General features: G+C 41.8%; 1 protein-coding gene across 1 annotated transcript in view; it reads right to left on the bottom strand.

Annotated features, from left to right (window-relative positions):
- Positions 1-24,928, bottom strand: part of RORA (RAR related orphan receptor A) — a 96,078-nt gene that overhangs the window by 58,850 nt on the left and 12,300 nt on the right. The window lies entirely within an intron of this gene.

Raw genomic sequence — 24,928 nt, 5'->3', positions numbered from 1 at the left:
GCTAATGACCCATTGAAAGGCTTATTTAAATACCAAAGCCAGCACTGAACAATCATGGAAAATATGGCTTAAAAGGGTTTTCGAGAGCAGAAACCAGGAACAGCAGTTGAAACAAAAAAAACACACACATTATCCTAGAACACTAGCTACTTTGGTGAGAAACATTCAGGATGTGAAAATCTCGGGGGAGTTCTCATAGCGGGTAAGAGAAGCCACCAGGATCAACAGAAAGACAAGGAGATGACACATACGGCCACAGTCACCTGCTTGGAACAGAAGGGCCCCTATTCAGCATTCACGGGAGAGGGGAGCCCTTCCCAAACAGCTCCCCCAGGCTTTCTTCGCCCCTCCCACCCTGTTTTTCGGACACATCTATCCATTTTTAATGTGCCATAGGCTAACATGAAAATTTCCACAGAGAGGAAAATCTACGTTTTAATAAGTCTCTGTGGCTATTTTAGAGCTGCATCATCTCCACGCGTTTCCTGTGTCTCGGTCCTCTGTGCCTCACAGCCACACCATCGTAAGCCAAAGCGGAGGTGATAATCTTCTTCGGCATGCCCTACTTGCCAGGCAAAAGTGATACCACTGCAGTTCTCAGCTTCTCTCTGTACCAAAATGGCCTTTCTGGACACAAGTACCCTGGGAGCACACCGGGTGGCCAGAGCTGGAATAGTTTCATTACTTCCTTCTTGCCCATTTATTAGATGCATTCCTCTTACCCTTATTGACTATATAGCGCAGACGTGCCTTGTAGTTGCTTTGCTAAGTGAAAAGTGTAATAGAATCAAAAGGTTCCAAAGCCCTTGAGATCTCAATGTGGGGATGTGGGGGCGGGAGCGAGGCACTCTTGACGTATATTGGTTTCAAGGAGCAAATATAAATTTGAGTATAAATGGCTGCTCACAATAATGCTTTTAAACCAGCAATTATTTATACTGTACTACTCGAGGAACCCTGTAATTATTCCGAAAGCGCTTGCCAACGTCTACCCTGTGTCATAATTGCCAACACAGCCTTGTTCAAAAGACTCCGTGGCTATGTTAAAATGCTGTTTGGTGTTAGGTTACTGTTTGAAACACGAAGTGATTGCACCATGTTGCGATAGTGAAGCAGAACGGGGTCCATAAGGGAAAAAGAAATTATCTTATATTCACAGGTGGGAAGAGGAGGGCAGTGGTGGCTGGGAGGACACCCATATTGCTTGAAATTTTTTTCTACTTCCTTTCTAAGAAATACTGTCATATTTTGAGCACAATGACTTTAAGGAAACTTTTAACAGATGCTTCAAGTGGTAGTTATTTGAAAGAAGAATGATAAGCCATTTCTCCCTCTTCCCCACTCGCACCTGCCCAGAAAATATCTTTCCACTTCCGGCCTTTACTACTGATACTTGTGAGTGAATCTGTGATTGTGGAACCACAGCTTACACATCTCGAAACACCCATCTGTGGAGGTCACAACTTTGTTGACCTATTTTCTGCCACTTCTTTCTGTTACACGAATCTCTTCCACTTGAAACCGTGGCCCTCTACTTCCTAATGAAGAACAGACAGCAGAGGGAGTTCATGTATCTGTAATGAAAGCTTTGGGGGTGCCTGGCATTTCAAGTCTGTGCTTAGGGAAAAAAACGGGATGCATCCTATGTGTGCGTGTGTCTCTCTCATCTTGATGTCAAGCTCTCTTTCCATATAGACCCACTCAATTGTGGATGAGGGGCTCTGTGTTCCCTATCCACCCCCAAATGAAATCTACTCTCAAAACTGAAGGTGCTGTGGATAGTTCCATAAATAGAAACAGGGAGGAGGAAAATCTGGCCTAAGCGACAACTTCTGAATTTAAATCATTTCTCTCCTCCCGTGCCCCCTCTCTTTTATGAGCAGATCACGAAAAAGTAGAGAAGGCCGTTATCTGAAAATAATTTTTAGATTACTCATCTAAATATTTCAGGGGAATGTTTTTCCTGCTCTGAGTGTCCAGGCTATCTTCTCAGATCTGCTTGCTCCGCAGGTGACGATGTTGCCATTGACTGCTCCCCACGCTTCTGGGAAGGAGTGGTAGGCGAACGTACATGTATGTCAGCAGCCAAAGTCAGCATCCCATGAATCCACTGGGCACAAATGGGGTCCTCTAAGCCTGAAAGTTCATGGCTTCCCCTCTCTCATCATTTCAGGTTCCACTGGAGACCCCATCTTTAAGTCAAACCTCACTTCCTCCTCAGAGCCTTCTAAAATGAAGAAACCTTGCAAATTACAATAGATGCCACCTTTCACCATTCATGTATCCAGTTTGAACTTCCTTATCTTCCTTTTGTGAATATATTGCCTTAACCCCTTTCCCTCCAGGAACATTTGTTGGTTCTCCCCAATTCAATGATAAATGACAAGTAAGAGATTTATTGAAGCATATATTCCTGCATCATCCCCAAATGTTTGAACCTCCCCAAACCTTTGAATCTCTCCAAATGCTTGCACTGCAATATGTACCCAATAAATATTCTTTAAATAGCGAACTCTTACTCTCTGATTTATCCCACTGTCACTGGATATGTGTTATTCTCCTCTTACTCGAAAGAAATTTCTTCTCCTACTCTTGCTGGCAGCAACAATTTTCTACTACCTGTATTCTTTTTGCCTCGTACTCAGATTCTGTGAAGGCTGAACTTCAAGTTGCTTTGGAAGAATCTGCATTATTTCTCTGTAAAATTAACTCACTTTCTTAAGTAAGACCTCAACTGTTACAGTTACCTGGGAACTAGAGAGCAGGGGCTTTCTGGAAGAGGATGTGTAAGATGACATGTGGTTTGGCCTTCACTTGGAAGGAGCAGGAATCACAGAGGTCATGGTTACAGTGACCGGAGGGGCCAGGGTAGTGAACAGTGTGTTTTGGCTAAGTTACTTTGTACTGTTATGTAATGAGATATAAGCTCAGCCTTGCTTGAGTTTAAATCTCCAGAGTCAACTGTTACAAACTCTGGGATGCGAGGATAAACAGGAAATTCTGTCCTCCGTCCTTCAGTCCGTCAGGCCTGAGGTTCATCAGGAGCACCATTCCCCTGGGCTACAAAAGAAACAGCTTGCAAATTGGAAACAAATATCAGTTATTTTCTAGATAGTCCCTCTCAACAAATTCAATGAAGTAAATTCTCCTAACTTCAGAAACCTTTGTGAGCATTATGTTTTTAGAGTATCACTAGAGCAAACAGCAGGAATCTGAGCCGATGAGAGCCTTAGTAAGTAATTTGGGATAGCTGAATTTTCAAATAGCTCAAATTTTATCCAAGCAAGCACATCGAAACAAAGGAGGTAGTATCATAAGTATTTTTATGAAATATTTCTAAAATAATGACATTTATTTTTTTCTCTGAAAGCATTTTGAACATAATTGACTCTTTCCTAATGATGAAGTATTATTATTATGAAATATTTTAAAATTTATCAGAAATTTACCCAAAAAGCACACGATTATTATATATGCTGCAATACTCTGAGGACCTTCTAAGATTTAGATGACATTTTGCCCCCAAATTAAATGTCCAGTATGTTGATTTTTTAATAGTTGTTTTTCCCTTTTATGAGTTCCATCTGTAGTCATATGCTCGATCTAATGAGGGCCTCTTACTTATAACTAATATTTCATCTTAGAATTAGCCATGTGCTTGGAACCTAACCTGATAACCAAATTTGTCAGAGGACCTGTATAAAAACCATTTTAAGTAGGATACATTGGGTCTACAGGGATTTTCTCCGAGTTAAGGGCACAAGCTTGAACTTTGGGACTCTATTTTGGCAGCCAAAGGCCTATCTGCTTACTTCCTAAGTTCTCAGATAGTCCCTGATAGAAGAGGTTACAAGAAGATAGATTCATCATAGGTGAAGTATTGCTAGATTAGGAAGGTGCAAATGGTGACTAAAAGGCCACGTTCTTCAAATCACCCAAAGAGTAAGACAATCACCTTTCTGTTATTTGCATTATGGTCTTTGATAATTATCCAAAGCTTGTTCAGTTTGAGAAAGTTTTTTGATCTTTTCTCAATGTCATCACGTACATATGTTGTAAGGAATGGCAAATTGATTTAATGACTTAAACCCGTGGTCGGCAAACTGCAGCTCGCGAGCCACATGCGGCTCTTTGGCCCCTTAAGTGTGGCTCTTCCACAAAATACCACGGCCTGGGCGAGTCTATTTTGAAGAAGTGGCGTTAGAAGAAGTTTAAAAAATTGGCTCTCAAAAGAAATTTCAATCGTTGTACTGTTGATATTTGGCTCTGTTGACTAATGAGTTTGCCGACCACTGACTTAAACAAATTTTATGCTCCCCCCAAATATTCCTAGTCTAATATGTATACTTTCTAAATTCTGGCTACTTTTTGTTTTCTTTATTATACATAGTCAAAAATTACTATAGTTGCTTTTTCTGAAGGAAGCTACTTGAGTTATAACAAGCAGTTTGTGAATAATTTGAATTTGTGGTTTTACTTCATTTTTGGACCATCTCAACTAACCATTTGTAGTCTATATTGGGCAAAGCAAAAATGTTTATCAGAACACGTATTTATTCTGTTCCCTATGAGACTGTATTAAATTTCAATCTCTCTAGAGAACTTGACTTCTTCAGGCAGTTTAGATAGAAAATTATCTTCCAGCCACAGAATGCTGTCTGGTTATATGTTAAAATGTTATGTCACTTTGAAAAACACTGAGAACATCAAGATTACAACTAAACGACAGCACAACCATTAAGAACTACCTGAAATCTAGCTGAACAGAAGTCCTACAACTAAGGATATAAAAAAGAAGCCACATGAAGACTGGCAGGAGGGCTGGAGACATGGAACAGTCTGTTCCCACACCCACATGTGGCAGATAAAAGTCAGGAGGGATATCTTGGCTGTGGAGGTCCCCTGAGGAGTGAGGAGTCTCAGCTCCACACCAGGCCCGCCAGCCCAGGGTTCCAGTGCCAGGGAGATAATTCCTCTTAAATTCTGGTTGTAAAAACCAGCAGGGATTGTGGCTGAGTGAGATGGAAAGCTTCTGGAGTCCCAGGCAGTTCCTCTTAAAGGGCCCATGCACCACCTTACTTGGACTCACTCCCTCTGAGTTCCAGTGCTGGGGCAGCAGCCAGAAAGACACCAGGGACATATGGGGAGGAACTGAATTGTCTAGCATCAACACGGGAGCTGGAGGGGCAGCTTTCTCCAAGACAGAAGTGCTGGCAGAGGTCACTGTTCCTTTTCTGAGCCCTCCCCACAGAACCAGCAAGTGGACACCATATTTGAGTCTCTATCAACCTGGCTTACACTGTTCATCCCACCCTGGTGATTTCCTAAGACCCCGTCCTACCCAGCTGTTTCCAGTGGCTCATGCTTCAGACTTTCCTAAAATTTCTAAAAAAAAAGCAGCATCTGGTCTCAGCATGCCCCCTACCTCTCACTAAGTGGCCATAGACCTGGCATTAGCAGCAGTTAGCCATCGTTTATAGTTTGGCCTCTCCTGGGCACCTCAAAGTCCAGCAAAAGTATCAGCCATCTGCATATAGCTTTGCAGCTCATGCTGATATCCCTGGGTAGAACACAGGTGGTGGCTGACCTTGTCCTTCACCTCCTGAGAGGCTCAAGAGCCAGCACACCCAGTGGATAGTTTCAGACCATGTCAAATACCACCTAACAATCTCCACAAGTGACATACTCAAGGAGTGAACTCAGCTGGCACCAGAGTCCACTGAAATTAAGTCCTACTTTGTGGAATGGGCCCCTGCACAGCTGGTCTTCCATGGTGGTCACACCCAGGCCTCACAACCAATCAGCCTGGGGATAAATCCCTCCCAATGACTTGTCAATAGCAATCAAGGCTCAACTACAATAGGAAGGTGTACACTGTCCACATGGTGGGGGGTGGAAGAGGAACATACCTGGAGTGCCAATACCTGAGCCACTGTCCCTATAGGACACCTACTATATTAGGCCACTCTACCAAACCCAGGAGACATAGCAGCTTTACCTAATACACAGAAACAAACACAGGGGAGCAGCCAAAATGAGGAGACAAAGAAACAATTTTGAAGTGAAAGAACAAGAACTAAATGAATTGGAGACAAGCACTCTAACAGATACAGAGTTCAAAACAATAATTATAAGGATGCTCAAGGAACTTAGTGAGCACTTCTACAGCATAAAAAAGGACATGGAAATCATAAAAAAGAACCAGTCAGAAATGAAAGATACACTAACTGAAATGAAGAATAATTTACAGGGAATCAACAGTAGAGAAAATGAAGTCAAGAATCAAATCAGTAATTTGGAATATAAGGAAGCAAAAAATACCCAATCAGAACAGAAATAAGAACAAATAATTTAAAAAATGAGGATAGTTATTTCTGGGATAACTTCAAGTGTACCAACATTTACATCATGGGTATGGCAGAAAGAGAAAAGCGAGAGCAAGAATTTGCAAACCTACTTGAAAAAAATAATGACACAAAACTTACCTAACCTGGTGAAGGATATAGACATACAGGTCCAAAAAACGCAGAATCCCAAACAAGATGAACCCAAAGGGACTCATACCAAGACTCATCATAACTAAAATGCCAAAGGTTAAAGACAAAGAAAGAATCTTAAAAGCAGTAAGAGAAAAGCAGTTAGTCACCTACAAGGGAGCTCCCATAAGATTGTCAGCTGATTTCTCAACAGAAACTTTGTAGGCCAGAAGGGAGTGGCAAGAAATATTCAAAGTGATGAAAAACAAGGACCTACAACTAAGTTTACTCTACCCAGCAAAGTTATCATTTAGAATTGAAGGACATATAAAGAGCTTCCCAGACAAGAAAAAGCCAAAGGAGTTCATTACCACCAAACTAGTATTACATGCAATGTTAAAGGGTTTTCCTTAAGAAGAAAAAAAATGGTAAAAATATAAACAATAAAATGGCAATAAACACATATCTATCAACAATTGAATCTAAAAAACAAAATAAACAAACAAGCAGATCAGAAACATACTTATAAACACAGAGAACATTTGATGATTGCCAGATGGGAGGGGAGTTTGGGAGATGGGTGAAAAAGGTAAAGGGATTGAGAAATACAAATTGGTAGTTACTGAATAGTCACAGGGATGTAAAGTACAGCATAGGGAATATAGTCAATAATATTCAAATAACAATGTATGGTGTCATATGGGTACAAGATTTATTGGGGTGATCATTTAGTAAGTTATGTAATGTCTAATCACTGGGGTGTTACTTGAAACTAATATAATATTATATGTCAACTGTAATTGAAAAATAAAAAATGATTTGGAAAAAAAACCACACAGAGTAACAAGGGTGGTTTTCTAATTTTTTTTCTTTTTTAATTGCTTCTTTTTGTTTTGTTTATTTTTTGTTTTCAAGAATGCTTTCTGAAATAGTCAAATTCATATGATATAACCAGGGTCATCTTGCCCCTGTCACACCCTTGATAGTTTATTAACACAGGAACTGAGTTGCCATTCCATTTTTGTTATGTTTATGCTTAATAACTATATTCAAGTGGTTATCCTCCCTCTAATGTGGCTGCTTGGGCAATCTGTCAATCTGCCCTTAGCAGCAGCTGCTAATATTTAGCTGTAATTTTAGGCTAAAAATTGTTTTCTATTTAAAAGTTACACAGGCTTACTGAACAAAATTTAAAAAATATAGAAAAGTATAAAGAAAAAATAAGTATTCACAATCTTTACTCCAGAAGATAATCAAGACTTTAATAAAGTACACCTCTGTACACACACACACACACACACACACACACACACACACACGAGCACACACATGATGTTTTAAACTATGTCTTTCTATACATGATGAGTTTTATGTTGTTTTTTAATATTAGGAAATACACATTAATTATAAACAACGGAGACATAATTGTAGTTATGATAAGAAAATGTTAAACTCTTTATTTTGAAATGAATGCAAGAATTTTACCCAGTGTTGCCCTGACCAGTTTGGCTCAGTGGATAGAGCGTCGGCCTATGGACTGAAGGGTCCCAGGTTCGATTCCGGTCAAGGGCATGTACCTTGGTTGCGGGCACATCCCCAGTAGGGGGTGTGCAGGAGGCAGTTGATCGATGTTTCTCTCTCATTAATGTTTCTAACTCTCTATCCCTCTCCCTTCCTCTCTGTAAACAAATCAATAAAATATATATATATTTTTAAAAAAGAATTTTACCCAGTGTTGTAGATCCAGGAAAACTTGAGGAAGATGCTTTAAACACAAGATGGTTCCCAAGGTTTTGGATGCCCTTCCATACAATAGATTCCAAATTGTAAAATACCAATGCAATTAAAAATTTATTTATTGATTTGAGAGAGAGAGAGGAACGGAGGGAGACACACACACACACACACACACACACAAAGAAAGGGAGAGAAGAACGAAGGAGGGAGGGAGGGAGGGAGGGAAAGACAGAGAGAGAGAGAGAGAGAGAGAGAGAGAGAGAGAGAGAGAGAGAGAGAGAGAAACAGACATGGCTCTGTTGTTCCACTTATTTATGCATTCATTGGTTGATCTTATATGTGCCCTGACTGGGGATTGAACCCACAACGTTGGCATATCCCCTCAACGTTGGCATATTGAGATGACACTCTAATCAACTCAGCTACATGGCTAGGGCCAATGCACTTTTAAAAGGGTCAGACAAAACAGGAGGAAAATAAATGTCAATCCAAAACTATATCTGTAGAAGTTGAAATGCTCCCAAAGTGAGCAGAGTCAGTCTACCAAAGCAAAACCAAAATGAGGTAAATATTCAAGTATTCAGACAAAAATGCCTGTTACTAAAGCAAACCACAAGTATTTGCTTAGCATTTACCATGTCCAAGATTCTGGCTATGCAAATACTAGGAGTGCCAGACAACTGCCCAGCCTTTTACTATTATGCTTCTTTGTCTAACTAGGTACACCTGCAGTTTTCCACGTGGGATTCCACTTTTTGGTTTTGGCTGAAGTGTGCATTTATACTGATGGATAGAGGATATTAAACAGGCTCTTAACTGGAAGGTATCTCACTTAACTTCAACATGAAGTCTATCTTGTGAGATTGATTAGGGAAACTTAGGATATTTTAGCCCATATGTATATATTATCAACTATTGCAGTGGTCAAAATCACTTATGATTCCTGTCTGCCACTTATGTAGATCTTAGAAAAAATTTTCTTGAACCTCAGTTTCTTCATGTGTAGCATGAGATCTTACCAATCACCTCACCTCATGGCGTTCTAAAAACGAAATGAGATACTACAGTGTTCAAGGGATAGGGGACTCTCAGTACACGACAGCTCTTATTGTACACCCCAAAGAGACTACTCAGAAACCGATTCCCCAGAGGTTCAAAACATGGCTTTTCCTGTGTGGCTACATCACGGACATTGTCTACCAGAGGATACAGCCTCTAGTTCACTGTGGTTCATTCTTAGTGGTCAGGGGAAAATTTGTTCCAATACAAGTGCACACACAGGTAACAACGGCCTAAGTATGACCTGCACAGAAACACGGCACTCAGTATTGGATGAAGCATTCTCATGGTATGCTTTGGGCCTGGATCCAGCTTTCATTTTGTCCTCTCACGTGTGGGCCTCCTAACCTGAGCATGCATGTCACCACACACTTTCCTTTAGTCTGTGAATTAATGTCCAAACAATGAATCGAACATCTGAAAAATACGCATGCTTACAATTGGTATACCGCACAGCTGTGGAGACATGGTTGAGGGGCTCAATCATGATTGCCACAGCTGTGTGATCTTTAAGTCACTTTTACCTCCCTGATTCTTGGTTCCCCTCACCTGTAAAAGGGAGATAACAACAGCTCCCACTTACAGAGTTGCTGAAAGTTAAATGTGACCATGCACTTTGACTGTTTAGCCCAGTGCCTGGCATATCAAGAAGATTCACTAAATGTCAGCTTGTGTTATTACTGTTGCTGAGAAAGTCAACTCACCCCCTTGAACAGCCATTCAAACACTTAAAGAAAATGAATTGTCCTTGGACTCAGGCCAGGTATTTGAAAGGGTTTATAAATGTCACTCATCTCCTGGCTTAAAAACAGAAGTTAATTCTAATACAAGTATCTTGCCCACCTACCCCCTTGATGTTGGTAAATTGTTCAATAAGCACTTGGGTAACATGATGCAAAGTTAATAACAGAGGTCTATAATTAACACACACTCACATGGATACTCTAAAAATAGGGTACCAAGGAAAGTCTTCTTATTAGGCAATGTGATCAAGAATTAATTGGTTAATGTCTATATAGCCCAACTGTATATAAATAAATGTATGATTATTATAATTATGGAGATCACAGTTCAAATTCCACTTCAAGTTCAAAGAGTAGTCATTTATACATCTAAGTATAGACGCAAATATTTAACTGTGTAAAAATACTTATTTTAATGCTATTTCAAATGTTTAATAAGTATCACCCATCTCTCAAGTTTTACTTTTTCTCTTAAAAGGTCTTAAATGATGCAAAAAATCATAATTCCATTACTTTAATGTTGTCATTATTTTTTTTTTTTGGAAAATTTGGTCGTAGAAAGGGAAGAGGAAAAATTTGAGTATAACACGTAGAAAGTGTCACATTAACCACAGTGCACACTCGTGGGTGGTTAAGGAGCAGGTGATTTAAATTTATCAAACGCCAAGTTTACATGGAGGAAAGAACAATACTAGTAAATAAGGTTGGATTCCTAGCCTCCCAGCTGTATATATTATCTGAGGGAGGAGAGATGGATGACTAAATCAATATGTGGTAAGTTGTAAAGATCAAAATAATGTAATATAGCAATCCAGATTTTTTGAGGGCATTCAGGAAGATCATGGAGTTAAAATATCACAGTTCAATGGAGAGTAAAAGTTGAGATGGGCCATGGAGAACGAATATCACAGTTCAACAGGCGGCAAAAGTCGAGATGAGAATGAGGGAAAGCAAGGCAGATGTCCCAGCATGAGCAGGCATGGCGTGTTCTAAGAGAGGCTCATTGTGTCTCAAAGGAAGGAGTGGAGAGGAGCAAATGGTTGTAAAGTAGGAAGCTAGGTTGGCAAGGGTCTTGAATACTCTAAGGAGTTTGAACTTATTTTCTAAAGGTTTTATTAACTTAAAGCTTTAAACACAGTTTTTATTAACTTAAAGTTAATTATTCAGATCCATATACTAAAGATTTTTGTCTCATCTCTCCAATGTTCAACCACACAAAGCTTATGAGTATTTAAATTTGTTTCTAACAATTAATAACCAGGGGATTTCATAATAAAGTTCAGATTTCCAGATTCTCTTGAAAAATCAAAGGACTTGGCAATGGTGGACCAGTTATTCTAAATGGCAACAGTTGGCAACAGAACCAAGAGAGGTGGCTTCCTCCATATGGCATATGTGGTCCAGGTGCCTCTTCTATCTGCCACACTCCTCTCATCTGCCTAGGGACACTATGTATTTGGGTTTCTGCCTTCTGCCTTAAAGACAGGTCTTCTCTCACCAGCAAGAATCTTTCTACCATCGCTGATAGCATGAATTAACTTAAATTAGTTAATCCATGTTGATTATCTGTGGCTTCTTTTGCTAATGCATTACTTCCCCCCCCCCGCCCTTTTTTTGTCCTCATGTCAATGAGTTTTCCATTTATTCCTTTATTTAAAAGTGAAGATAAGTACTTTCAAATAAAATGTATTTGAGTTGAAAACGCAGGTATCATCTGTGAGGAGCCTAGGATGAACATGAGGTAAAGAACATTCCCTATGGCAAGATTTCTCAACCTCAACACTATTGACGTTTGGTCTGGATAAATCTTTATTATGTGTGTGTGGGAGGGGGCTGGTGGCAAAGGAGCTGTCGTGGCCACTATAGAATGTTTAGCAGCATCCCTGACCTCTTCCTACTGGATGCTAGTAGCACTCCCAGCTGTGATCATCGAAAATGTCTCGGGACATTGACAAATGTCCCCTGGGGATCCAACTCGCCTCCAGTTGAGAACCACAGTTCTATGGGGATGAGGGATTGCAGGAAAATAAGCTCTGGGTGGGAGAGTGGTGCTCTGCTGGGAAATGGACAGGATGATGCCTTATGCTTCCCGCTCTCACTTCTGCCCCGTGCACCTCTCCATCCTGCCAGAGGCAAAGGCTGCCCCAACCACGGGGAGGTGGGACAGCCAGGCGGCCTCAGTGGGAGGCCAAAATAGGTGCCAAAGGCCTCTCTGGTCTGCGGGAACCTCCGAATACCCCCACGGATGGACTAGCAGTCAAGGCTTTTGTCTCCACGCGCTCTCTGACTGATGTAGCTGAGGGAAAGAAGGCAGGGACTTGCATGATTGACACTCCAGATTCCAACCTCCCCATTCACAGACCCTGGATGTCAGGATGCCTCTGAGGACAGCAGAAGCCTCTTCTGCACAACAAGGCAGGGCGACGTCCAGTCTGGGTGTCGCCGGGGATGGCAGGACTTGCTAACACCTGGGAGGTTGGAAGCAGGCCAACCAAGGTCTCCAACACGTCCGACCACCTTCCTGGGCTTCCCGGCCTCCAACTCCCTAAGGCCGCTGCCATCTAAGTTCACGCATCTGAGAGCCTCTTTCATTTTTCCTGTAATACACATTTATCCAGAACCTAAGCATGACTGTTCTGTTAGCAAACTGTCAGCATGAGATTTTGTATGTTTTCCTAGAATAAGTAAAATGACAAGCTTCTTTTTTGTGAGGGAGGAGTGGGCAGTTGTTGAATGACAAAGCCAAGAAGTAGGTAAAAGTTGACTGCAGAGTTTTGATATTTTTTTCAGATGGATTTCAGGTTGGATTGGTTTTGAGCTAAGAAAGAGATTATGGCATTTCCTGGCGTGTAAAATAGATAGGCTGATGATATGACTTACAAAGTTATATTTTTGTGGTTAGTGTCTTTTCACACCTTTTTTTTTCTGGCATATTTTGGCCTAGTGGTTGCTAACCGGTGGTCCACAGACCACTGGTGGTCCGTGAGGTCCGAAAGGTTGGCGACCGCTGGTTTAGCCCATGTCAACAGTGAGTCTGGTCCTCAGGACATTTTGGGGACAGGAGTGGATGGTTAAAAGTGAAAACAGGACAACAGTAAAGAGAAATGACAATTGGTCTCCTTATTCACTGACAAATGAGTAAATGAAATAGCAGTCACCCACCAAAACAGAGATCCTGTTTACAGTAAGGGCAGCTCAAAAGGGTGAGCCGGCTTGAACAGGGGGAGGATGAACAATACAGGGGTAAAAGAGGGACAAGGACAAGGAGGGTTTTGAGTAAGTTAAACCTACTGGTGACAAAGAACGGGCAGAGAGCAGGGCCGGGCAGCTGAAGCATCCTTTTATTCACCAATCAATGGAAGCCATTCAGACCAATATGGTTTGATTTAGCAGATATTAACTGCAGCTAAAGAGATGCAAATACGTCAGCGAAAGGAGAGCAAGATAAACAGGAGAAACCCACACTGGCTAAAAAAAATAAAAAAATAAATCCAACAGAGAAGAGAACAGAGACTGACATTTAAAGACCAGATTAAAAGGATAGGAAAACTAGAGAAAAGTAAGACGATGTGAGCATGACATCCTCAGACAGCAGGGAGGGGACGGGGACAGATCCAAGGATCCCCTGCACGGTAGGCTCAGAGGAAAGAGAGAGGATAACTGATCATGGACCACAGGTCACACGAATACAGTACAAGCACTTCGTAAATATTTGCCGACTAACTAAACATACAGGAAAAGTTCTTTCCTTTTTAGATATGACGATAACAAGCTTTTTATACGATACCGTATTAACAAGTTTTTGCCCTTTGGAGATGCTAAAAGGCATGGACAGCTTTAATGATGATTCTTCAACAGCTATTTAGAGAAATTTCCATGAGCCTCATCTTGTACCCCTGACGCTGGTCCTGTCATAGATTCAATTAGGGGGGTCACGTTACAGTAGCTGGAGCACTGGAGTGAGAGTCAAGAGACCAGGGTTCCGAAATTGGCTTTGCTGTGAAGTGTGCGACGCTGGGCCAGCCACTTAACCTTTCCGAGTTTCCCTTTCCTCTGGAGTAACGGGAATGGCCTGGGCCAGATAACTCTCAGGACCCTCATAAGATCTTGCACATGCAATCAAGTACATTACCATGTTAATCACGTATTCCGCTCTGTCTCCATCCTGCCTCGTGCCCAGGGTTGAATGCCAGATAAAAGGACCATCTCTCCTCTTTTCGAGAGGGAGGGGGAAGGGCAGGAGGAAGGAGAGGAACTTCGATGTGTCTCTTGCAGGGAGACCCCAGCAAACAACAGGGATAGATTTTCACAATACTCAGCACGAAGGGACCCTGCTCTGTTGGCTGCTCTCAGAGTCTGAACTAAATTCATCGTGATGGCAAATTTGAAGTGGTTTCCTGTGTTTTCCTGGGCGCTTAAAGACTAATGTAACGTGACCCCCTAATTGAATCTATGACAGGACCAGCGTCAGGTGCATATGGGTCTCTGTGCTTACTCTTAGCTGGAATTTCCCCCCCCCTTTTTTATATAAATACAAATAATTATATAAGTGGATCTTTTGATAAAAATGTCTGGCCTCGTTACTAAAGAGCTAAACGGGCCTAACACATCACCGGCAGCACTTTTTAATCTGGAAATACTACATGTACACTCCTTGCCTCACTCTTAGATAAAGCAGGGGGGAAATTGTGGCAGGGGAGCAGGGAGACGGATCCTAGTCCTTAACCAGCCACAACTTATCCTGGCCCTGGGATTTATTCTCCCAACCACCAGGTTTGTAAAGTAAACGGATTGGAGTAGGTGGCTCCTAAAGTTGCTTATGGGTCTAATATTCTAGAAGGTGCCCGACTAAGGGGCTGTTGTTTTTAGCGATGTCACCTCCCATGATCAACATTCTGCTCCCAACTGGGGAAGTTATCAAAACTCACTCATCAGAACACTGCGCCAACACATAAATTGACCTCACCATTTTTCTGTTACCTTGTTAAAAAGTAACAATCCTTGCAGAAGTATAGGGCGTGAGGGTAACTGATATAAATAGAACAATATCCGACTTAAACCTACCGGAGAATCCACAGAGGTCAGAAATCCTAGCACTCGGAGATGCAGGGAGGGAGGTCCGACCTCTATGTGCCCTTCATGAGCTTCTAGGTGCACTCTCTTCTGTTCCTCAATACCCATGATTTGAATTTCAGGACCCTAAAGTTGAATAGCTTTAAATGTAGAAAGAAGCACTGCTATTGGATATCAAGTGGATGCATTTGTTGCAAAGATGCAGTCCGCATTTCTCATGGCCAATACAGGGCAACAGAGGGATGACTTAGAAATGTGTATGTCAAGGAGCAGGAAGAATTCCGTAAGAAACCAATCACAAAAATGAATATGGTATCTCATAGTTGCATAGTCTTTCACAGCTTTTCCCAAAACTTGAATAATTTGGGCCTATTCAACCACAAGAAGTGAGGGGAGTATAACTCAAAATGTTTAATAAGCTCGCAGCTATTACAGAGAGCTGGATTGTCCTGCCTTTATCACTGGTAGCCAGACAAAAAGAGTGGCATCTAAGTCATACCCCTTCCCACCAGTTTAAATATATCTATAGATATCAATAATCAAAATACATTATGAAGCACTTACTGATGGGCCAGGCACCTTAAATATATTATCTCACTGAATTCTCAAAACAATCTACTGTGCAAATGGTGGCGGAAAAAGGCTTGGTGAGCACAGGATGTAGTATGCAGATGGTGTGGTATACCAGCAATTTCAATCCGTGTGCCGCAAGAATTTTTAAAACATGCAATACCTGACTATTTAGTCAGGGAACACTGATCTCTTTCCCCTTAGGTTGTCAAATAAAAATATGACAACAGCCAATACAACAATAGCTATCCGGTGTGAATGCCCTGTTTTGAACCATAAATGTATAGTTCATAAAATAGAGTTGCATATTATTGGTCTCATCACATAATAAGGTTGAGTCTGATTGGTTAATTCTTGGTACCCAAAATCCTTACATACAAGTATAGGCGCTTGATTATTTAAAAAGTCACTTTGAAGCAAAAAGGGCAGGTAATTACAATTTTTTTTTGTAAATCAATAAAAATTATATCATTTTTTTGGCAGATTGGCAAAAAAATATATATATTTTGGTGTGCTGTAGAATTTCAGTAATTAGTTTGAGTGTGCCATGAGATGAGAAAGGTTGAAAATTGCTGTGTTTTAGAGTTGTACACTTGAAAGCTGTATGGTTTTATTAATCAATGTCACCCCAATAAATTCAATTTAAAACACACACACACACAAAAAAAAAAAACCCAAAAAACAATCAATGCCATGGTTATCCTCGCTAGCCGGTGAGAGCTCAGTGAGTTAAGCAGCTGGTCCTTTGGTAAGGAAGTCAAATCACCTCTATTCCGGACAAATCTGCCCAGTGCCCAGGGTCTGTCTTGACTACATGAAGGAGAAACGACCTGAGAGGCAGCTGGCAGGAATCCTTCCTTCTTCACGGTTTGGGCATGAGTCTCGACTAACATACATAAATTACCAAGCCTATCTTAAAATAAACGTGCGCTACAGCAACTCCAATTCAAACAACCCTCGCCAATGTAATAATTACACTGGCTGTGACATGAGCTTAGCCGAGAGTGCATTTTTATTTTAACAAGCTTGAGTAAGTGCACGAGTGTGGGCTGAGCTTTCTGCTCGATAGTCAATACTTGAAAGCTGGCTCCAACCTTTAATTTAAGCATTCGCTTGTAGCACCAACAGGGCCACAGGGTTGCCAGTATCAAAGGCGCGCTCCTCCACCCTTTCATGGCCCCGCTTCTGTAAGCAGCGTGACTGAACTGTGGCACCACGGAATCTTGTTTTCCCTCCTCCTGGCAGCACGAGCCAAAACACCACGGCCCCCTTCATCTCGGCGACATACTAATGAAGTCCCGGAATCAATTTATAACAAGCAAAGCACAAACACCCACGGAAGGAGTCTTGCGGCGGATGCCTTTCAGATCTCTCTCAACTGCCCCCGAGCTGCAGTGTCTGCACAGAAACCCAAATCATACCATAGAAGGGTCGTTTGCTGTATCCAAAATGTTGCCCCCGCCCCCGCCCCCGAAGTGATTGCCCCTAATGATCCCACAAGTCTTAAAAATGTTTGGCAACATCCTCAGTGGCTCCCTATCACCTTCCGATGAAAGAACAACCCCTTCACATGGCAGCCAGGGCCTTTCATGGTCTAAACCCCATGGGCCTCCTCCAGCTGCCTCATCTCCCGTGGTCCCTACAGGCCACACTGAACTACCTGCCATCCCCAGAGTCCCCTCACTCGCTGTCTAGTCTTTGAGAACTGTCACAAGTTCTACCCTTTGTTGCGAATGCCTTTCTTCGCTTCAGAGCTCAGCCAGGCCTTCACCTCCCCCAGAAAGCAGTTCTCAACCCCTCAGTCTGACCAGGGCTCCTCCTGTGTGCTCCCTCCTATTTTGTACTTGGCTTGTCCGCCACTTACACTGTGTCATGCTTTCCGTCCCACCTCGGGTCCTCCCTCACTGGCCTGTGAGCTCCTTGAAGGCAGGGCTACCTCTCTTCACCTCGGTGGTTCTAGCACTTTGTACAGTGCCTGGCACACAGTGAATGCTCAAGGGATATCTGCTTTTCTTTTGCCTCCCTCCACTCCACCACAGTGTTCTGAAAGAGCCCCAACCCCGACTGGGTCCGCATAGCAAGGAGGTTAGAAACAGCCTTGGGAGACAGACAGGCCTGGCCGGCCATGGCAGCTGCGTGCTGGCTCTGAGATCCTGCCAGGGTGTGCTGCCGCCCTGAGACTCAGCTTCCTCCTCTGTAAAAACGGGGATGAAAGGCTCCCAGGGGTGTTCAACGTGGGAGTCCATGTCACAGTGCTTGGCACAGAGGAAACACTTTAGAAATGACAGGCTTCCAACATGTATCACTACGGAGAGTGGCAGGGCTTGGATCATGCAGAATTAGAAGCTTCTTGCGTCATGTGATGAGAAATGCCAAAAAGTGCCCCTTCCATCAGCCCCCATCTGTCCAGATCACACAAGTCATGTCGTTGGGCACCGGCCAGTGCTCCTGTAAAATCGCCAGTGTGCACCAGCTGAGATAAGATTGGATGAAGTCATTACCCTGACTTCAAACTCATGTACCTGATGTGTACCACTCCCCATGGGAGCACGATGATGATGAGATGAATCACACCCACTCAGTGACTACTATGTGCTAAATACCTGCTACAGGTGAGACGTCGTAGGAAGTGCCTTCTCTGTGTTACGTCCTACTTTCCAAAACCCCTCAATATTATGACTTTTATTTTACAGTTGGAAAAGACCGAGGATGAGAGCGGTTATGTGACTTGCCCAAGATCCTTCAGCTAGAATGTAGCATTTCTGGACTTAAACCTTATATTTGGAAAAATTTCCAAACCCATACATGCTCTTACACCTATGTCAAATTTCTCAGACTCCTTGCTATTCATTTCTCTCAGGTCGCCTGGGACACCAGATGAAACCTTGAGTTAGGGGAGAAGGAAGAGGAAGCGGTCTGGGCAGATGTGCTGCTCCAACTCTGCCCTCGGCCGCTAACCCAGGAACTCTGAGAACACTGAGGAAGGAGATGATGGACTTGGAAATCACAGCCTGTTTGCCTGAGGCCATCCTTACCCAGGGCCAGAACCTGTAGAGAGAGCTAAAAAGTGCACAGAGAGCATGAAGTCTTCGAACTTCCTATTCCTCATGTAATATCAGCACATCCTCTGGTCCATTTTCTCCCCCCTACCTTCCTTCAGGTCATTCCAAAGCCAATTTTAAAGAAACAAACAAACAGGAAAAGGAAAGCATGAGGCTGTTATCAGGCCTCCGCGACATAGTTACAGTTCTATACACACGCGTGGAGTATACAAAGCCTTTAGGTTCCCTTCTGCAAGGTCGCAGATTCAATTTTATGTTTGTGAAGTGGCAGTAAAAGGCATTGAGAATAAACAAAATGTGTGTTAAACGACAGTGAAAAATTCCAAAGCGAGAAGTCCAGAGAATACTTTCAGTACCAGGAGTGTATTGTTTACCAAAAAAAGTAGAATGGTAAGCTTTATATTGAAGTGCAACATACACTCAGAAACAGGCCCAAATAATAAATGTAAGCTTGATGAATTTTCAGAGTGAACAATCTCAGATCAAGAAAAAAAAAAATGCCTTTCAGTGTTTTAATAGTTTTCTATACCTGGGTCCAAACTACAGAATCATGCAAAACTTAATGCATAAAATGTATTATTTTAAGTACAGTTAGCAGAAACATGCTAGGAAGTTAATAAAACACAGTGCCTGAAAAGATCCACTTGACTTCACAGAGGATCGTTATCCTGGAAATTTGAAGGAAGTTTGTTTTGTTTTTGACCATGAATAGGCACATAGTTATTTCTCTAACCCTTTACACAAAGGTTAGCACTTCACCTTCCCAACAGCCTTTCTGAGGAGAGAGGATGCTATCTATCTTCGTTTCCTTCCTCTCCACTCCCATCCTTCCCCACATTGTCATCGCGAGTTGTTCTGAAACTAGGCCATCTCACTCCCCCTCGCTCTCCTGATGTTGGGCAGATCCAAGAGGAAATGAGGTGCTTTCTCTCAGGGCCAGGCTAGCTGTGGGCCACTACACAACCCCTGTTTTCACAATGAGTGTGTTTCGGCCTGCACCTTTAACTGACTGGTAACACCAGGCTGCAGGGAGCTGTCCGGATACTCTGACGCTGCTCAGACTTCGGGGGCACCGACTCCTCTCTTAGTCACAAGAGCCAGGAGCGACCTTGGAAATACAGGATGTGCCAAAACGCATTTGCTCCCACTCAACTGACAGCCCACCGATAGGAAACCAAATGAAACCACGACCTGCGTGCCACTGATTTGACAATAACCACGAGGCCGAGGGCCCTGCAACGAAGGGGAATGTACTTGTCTGTATGTTAGATGCCAACAAAGCGATTATAAGATTAAGAACAAGTGTTTGAGCATTGTTTTCTAACTATACATTATTTGTCACAAGAAATTTCAGGGAAGGTTGGACTTTCGTACATTTAATTAGTGTAATGGAACTGCTTCTGACAAGGCCATCGAAGTTATTGGAAGGTACTCTAGGTGCTGACAGATATCTGGGCAGAACTCTTCCCTCTGGGGAGAGGGTCTGAGGGCGTGTGAGTGACGGGCCTCAGGTGAAGAAGGTCCCATCACTTGCACCGTGGCAGGACCTGGAAGGCTGTCTGTCACTACACACAGTGATAAAGGTCCCCCAAGTGCCCGCATTAGGGGCCAATAGCTCACATCTACCAGGAGCTGGGGCAGCTCTGGAAGTTGTACTAACTGTACAACATAGTTTTTTCTCAGGACAAGTCCAAACTGAAACGACAAACAGCAATAATTTGAACCACTATTTTTGCTAACGTAGGTTGCAGATGATTAAAGGTACATCGTAAAGCCTCTGTAAACCACCATTTTATGCCAAATCTCTGTGCATTAAAAAAAAAAAAGGCAACAAAAACTCTGAAAACATAACATCAGCAATGATTCTGTCTCCCAGGGCCGTTAACAATGAAAACATCATAAAGAAAATGGGAATTAGGAAATCTGGTCTTGAATTCATGTTTGAAAGTGATTTGTTTAGTATATAATTCATGGCTTATTTGATAAATCTGTCTAAACTTAAAGCCCCTTCTATTGCTACCTTGTGCTTTGTCACAAAATCTTCCATGTCTCATAGAGTAAATTGTAGAGCAATGATTCTCAAATATTTTGATGTCTGGATCCTTTTATGCTATTAAAAGCCCCAAGGAACTTTTATTTATATGGGTTCTATATGAATAATTACTGTGCAATAAAACTGAGAACATTCAAAAATATTTACATAGAATTAATTTTAAAATAATAGCAATAACTCATTACATAATAACATAAATTACTTTTATGAAAAATAAGAATATTTTTGATAAGAAGTAAAAACAATGGCATTATTTTACATTTTTACAAATCTCTTGAATAGAGAGGTGAATTCTCATATACATATGCTTCTGCAGTCAATCGCTGTGAGGGTTTTTTTTGGTTGAAGGTTATAAAGAAAATCTGGCCTCACACAGAGATGTAGCTGGAAAGGGAGGAACATTTCAATAGTCTTTTCAGATGCTTTTGGATATTCTTGTTTGATACTTCACCAAAATTCAGCAAGTTAAACAAGATTCTTAAAGGTTAGCTGGAATATAAAATCTGAAACCAAATCAGTAACTTTTTGTACTCTGTAACATTCAAGCATGTTGGTATATTCTGTATCTTGAATGAATCTTTTACCCATATTTTTAATGTATTTTTTTTATTTCAGAGAGGAAGGGAGAGGGAGAGAGAGAAACATCAACGATGAGAGAGAATCACTGATCGGCTGCCTCCTGCACGCCCCACACTGGGGATCAAGCCCGCAACCTGGGCATGTGGCCTGACTGGGAATCGAACCGTGACCTCCTGGTTCATAGGTCAATGCTCAACCACCGAGCCATGCCAGCTGGGCTATCCGTATTTTTATAATAGCATGCATTGGTCACTTGGAAGCCATTAGTTCACTGAGTTGTGTAGCGCTCCCAGATGGTCACATACGTTGTTAATGAACGTGATTACACCAAGTACTCATCAATACGGACCTCATCAGAAAAGTCTGTAAGTGCTGGGAAGTTGTCAAGTTCGTGGAGTTGGATACAAGTGTTTCAAAATTCCAATATTTGCCTGCAAGCCGGAATTTATTGGCAATAAATACTGCCAACTATTTTTCTTGAAATGACAGGCTCACTTGGTTCATTTTTGAGACAATGTATGACAGATACACCTAAGTCTGAATAACCGCAGTCAGCCGTTCTAGTAAGTAAAATGGCACTCCGTTCAAAAAGCAGCTAGTTCAGCTCTTCGCTCAAACAATGGACCAAGTACTGTTCCCTGGAGACAAACATCCTACTCCGGTGCGGAGCAGAAGTGCTTTCTGTGCTTTATGAGTACTTCCCATTTTGTCATAAAGAATATTAAAAAGACTTGTACTCAAGGGTCAAAATTTAATCAACTTAATAATTTTTACTGCTTCATCAAGGACATTCTCCAATGAACCTGGCGATGTTCTGTTAACAGCAAGTCCACAGTAATAAGGAACACAAGCCACGACCACTACAAGTTGGTGTCACTGCCTTGATTCCTACGGAGGTGCCAGGAATTTCACCCACCAATGCTTTGGGCACTATTAATGCAAATGGTCAGCACAGTAAAAAAGGCAAATAATATCTTACTGTTGTTATGCAAATCGTTTTTATCTTTTGGAACCCCAGAAAGAGTCTTGGGGAACCCCCAGGGGTGCCCGGATCAAGGCTGAGGACCACTGCTGCAGAGGACAGTAACAGTATAAATCCACTCTAATCTGCTCCATGCTCAAGTCCTTGTGGAGTTCACGTAAAGAAGATTTACAAGGTTTAGTTCTATCTCCACCCTCCTGCCCTCCCTGCTTAAAAAAAAAAAAAAAAAATTTCCATTGTGGCAATGCAACATAAATTGTGTGTACAGAACAAAGAAATTGCAGTACTCTTGACTTCATCAGCATTTTTCTCCCTAACAAAGAAAGCTACTCTAACAAGCTATTGGGAAAACTATCATGCGTTATAGGAAATATGACATGCTTAGTTCCCCGTCTACCCCGTCTAAATCCCAATTCTCCCCAAACCTTTCACTTCGGGGGTATTTTGAATGAGTTCTTAGTAGTGTCCTCAGAAATAATTGGGTGTCCTAATTCAGCCACATGCAAATTAATGCTCCCCTAAAGAGGCCTTATTATAATTTCCAACCCTTGATGTCTACATAATCCCCTATAGTTCTTTAACTTCTTGCTTTCTAACTTCTGTTTACCGATGCACTACTTTTGTCAGCTCAGTATAGCATCAATTAGTAACACAGTTGTGTTTATTAGGTCTCCCTAGAGCGTTGAGAAAGCTGCTTTGTATTTATTAATGCCTACACAGAGCACTACTATTTTTCAATAGCATTTAAAAATTAGCAAATTACTGAAGATGAACTATAAAAGAACTTCACATTTCAAAGGCAAGCAAAAACCAAAAAAAAGCACATTATTTCAAACCACTCATAATACTTGCATGGTTAATTTTATTTTCAATTTAATATCAAGAGAAGGGAGGAAAAAGTCAAACCCTGTTTGACTTTTCTTCCTGTTCTACTTTCGGCATTCTGGAGTACAGGCCATTTGATTTTGAGAACGGAGGCACAGATCTGGTGATTAATTAAGAGCCAGTTTAACAGGTCTAAATTTCATTATCACACACACACCTGTTAAGTAATGTACGCCTGAATCAGCAAAATTCCACCCACAAGGTTAAAGAATTAAAAAACAAGCAAGCATGAGAGAGAGAAGAGTAAGCCCACAAACTTAGAACCAGTATTATATTCTCAAGCATAATTCAAAACAATCAACTTGAACTGGAAATGTATCCAAGATGTACTCTCTTATTTTGTGGATACAATTCCCTGGGCTGTATTAGGTGAAGTCAGAGCTGCCCGCACTGGTGCAGAATTCGCTACTTCAGGAAACCAGAGACCCATCTCTCCTGCGATGACGCTCTCCTAACCAAACGTAAAGTGATGGGGAGCAATTACAGCACTCGTTTGCCCGCTTTTATATTCGTGGTCATCTATGAAATGAAGACGCTGATCTGCAAAAATCACTTTGCATTCATGAAAGGAGCTCTGGGAGCTCCCCCTGAGCATCTGGCTATGAGGCAGAAATATACCTCGGTGCACTTCCTTTGTCTTGCGCTCCCTCTTTGATGTGCAAGTCACTGGTGGAGTAAGCTGTGATCGCTTTGATGTTGAACTTCTAGATTTTATTGTTACGAGCATGCCTACAAGGAGAGCTGTCAGTCATTTCTTACATCTGAACAGGGATGTTTCTTTACGGTACCTCTTTTACAAGCATCAATCCTTAAATACATGTTTTCACATTCCTGCTGATTACCACACTATCTTTGTTGGGGGAGGGCTGTGCTCAAATACAACGACAGCACCCACATTTTCTGTCAACACCCCGAGGCGTCATCAGATGGCTGGTAACCAACCTTCTTCAACGAGAGAAGCCTGAGCGCAAAACACATTTCTAGCAAATGAAAACATTCTAAAAATGCTTAAGCCAACTTAACAGTCAAAAGGAGTAGCTTAGTCAATATTTCCCCTAAGCAGCCATGGAAATCACATAGAAATTTCCACGGATTCGGAATGAAACCCCAGCAGGGGGCTCAGAAAGCCTGCCAAAACTTTGAGACATCTTCACTCCTCTGAAACAACTGTGTTTCTCTGCAACGGTGGAAACAGAAGACTTCTGTTCTAGACCTTTCCGCTTGTGATGAAAACATGGCTTGTGAAATGGACCTCTGCCAAACAGATTACTTTGTTACACAGTATCGTTTCCAGAAGGTGCTTGCTATTATGGATGCAACTTAAGCTAGAGGAGGATGGCTGTTCATAATTTTATGTCTGAGGTAAACATGTGGATGCGCGTACAACGTGTGTACAATTTCTTAAACACGTAAGTGCAAAAGGGGCAACATGCTCATCTTCAGAAATCTCCGTTGAAAAAGACAAGGCTCTAATTTCTTTTGCCAGCTCCCATCAGGTTTACTTTTCAAACCACTTTATCACTTCTGGAACTGCTGAATATTGTCAAACCCCACTGGGAGATTCTGCACAAAAAGGAAATAAAGCTAAGGTGCTTACATCACACCATGCTGGTGTATAATGAACTGTTATCTTTCTGAGTGAATGTTTCAATGAAACCCAAGTTCTTAGAGATACGGGTCTCAGCTGAGGAAGCACAATGATATTTTTC

This window comes from Eptesicus fuscus, chromosome 5, assembly GCF_027574615.1.
Source record: "Eptesicus fuscus isolate TK198812 chromosome 5, DD_ASM_mEF_20220401, whole genome shotgun sequence".
Taxonomy (NCBI): domain Eukaryota; kingdom Metazoa; phylum Chordata; class Mammalia; order Chiroptera; family Vespertilionidae; genus Eptesicus; species Eptesicus fuscus.
Note: the sequence above shows the minus strand (reverse complement) of the source record. Positions and strands in the feature narration are given on the sequence as shown.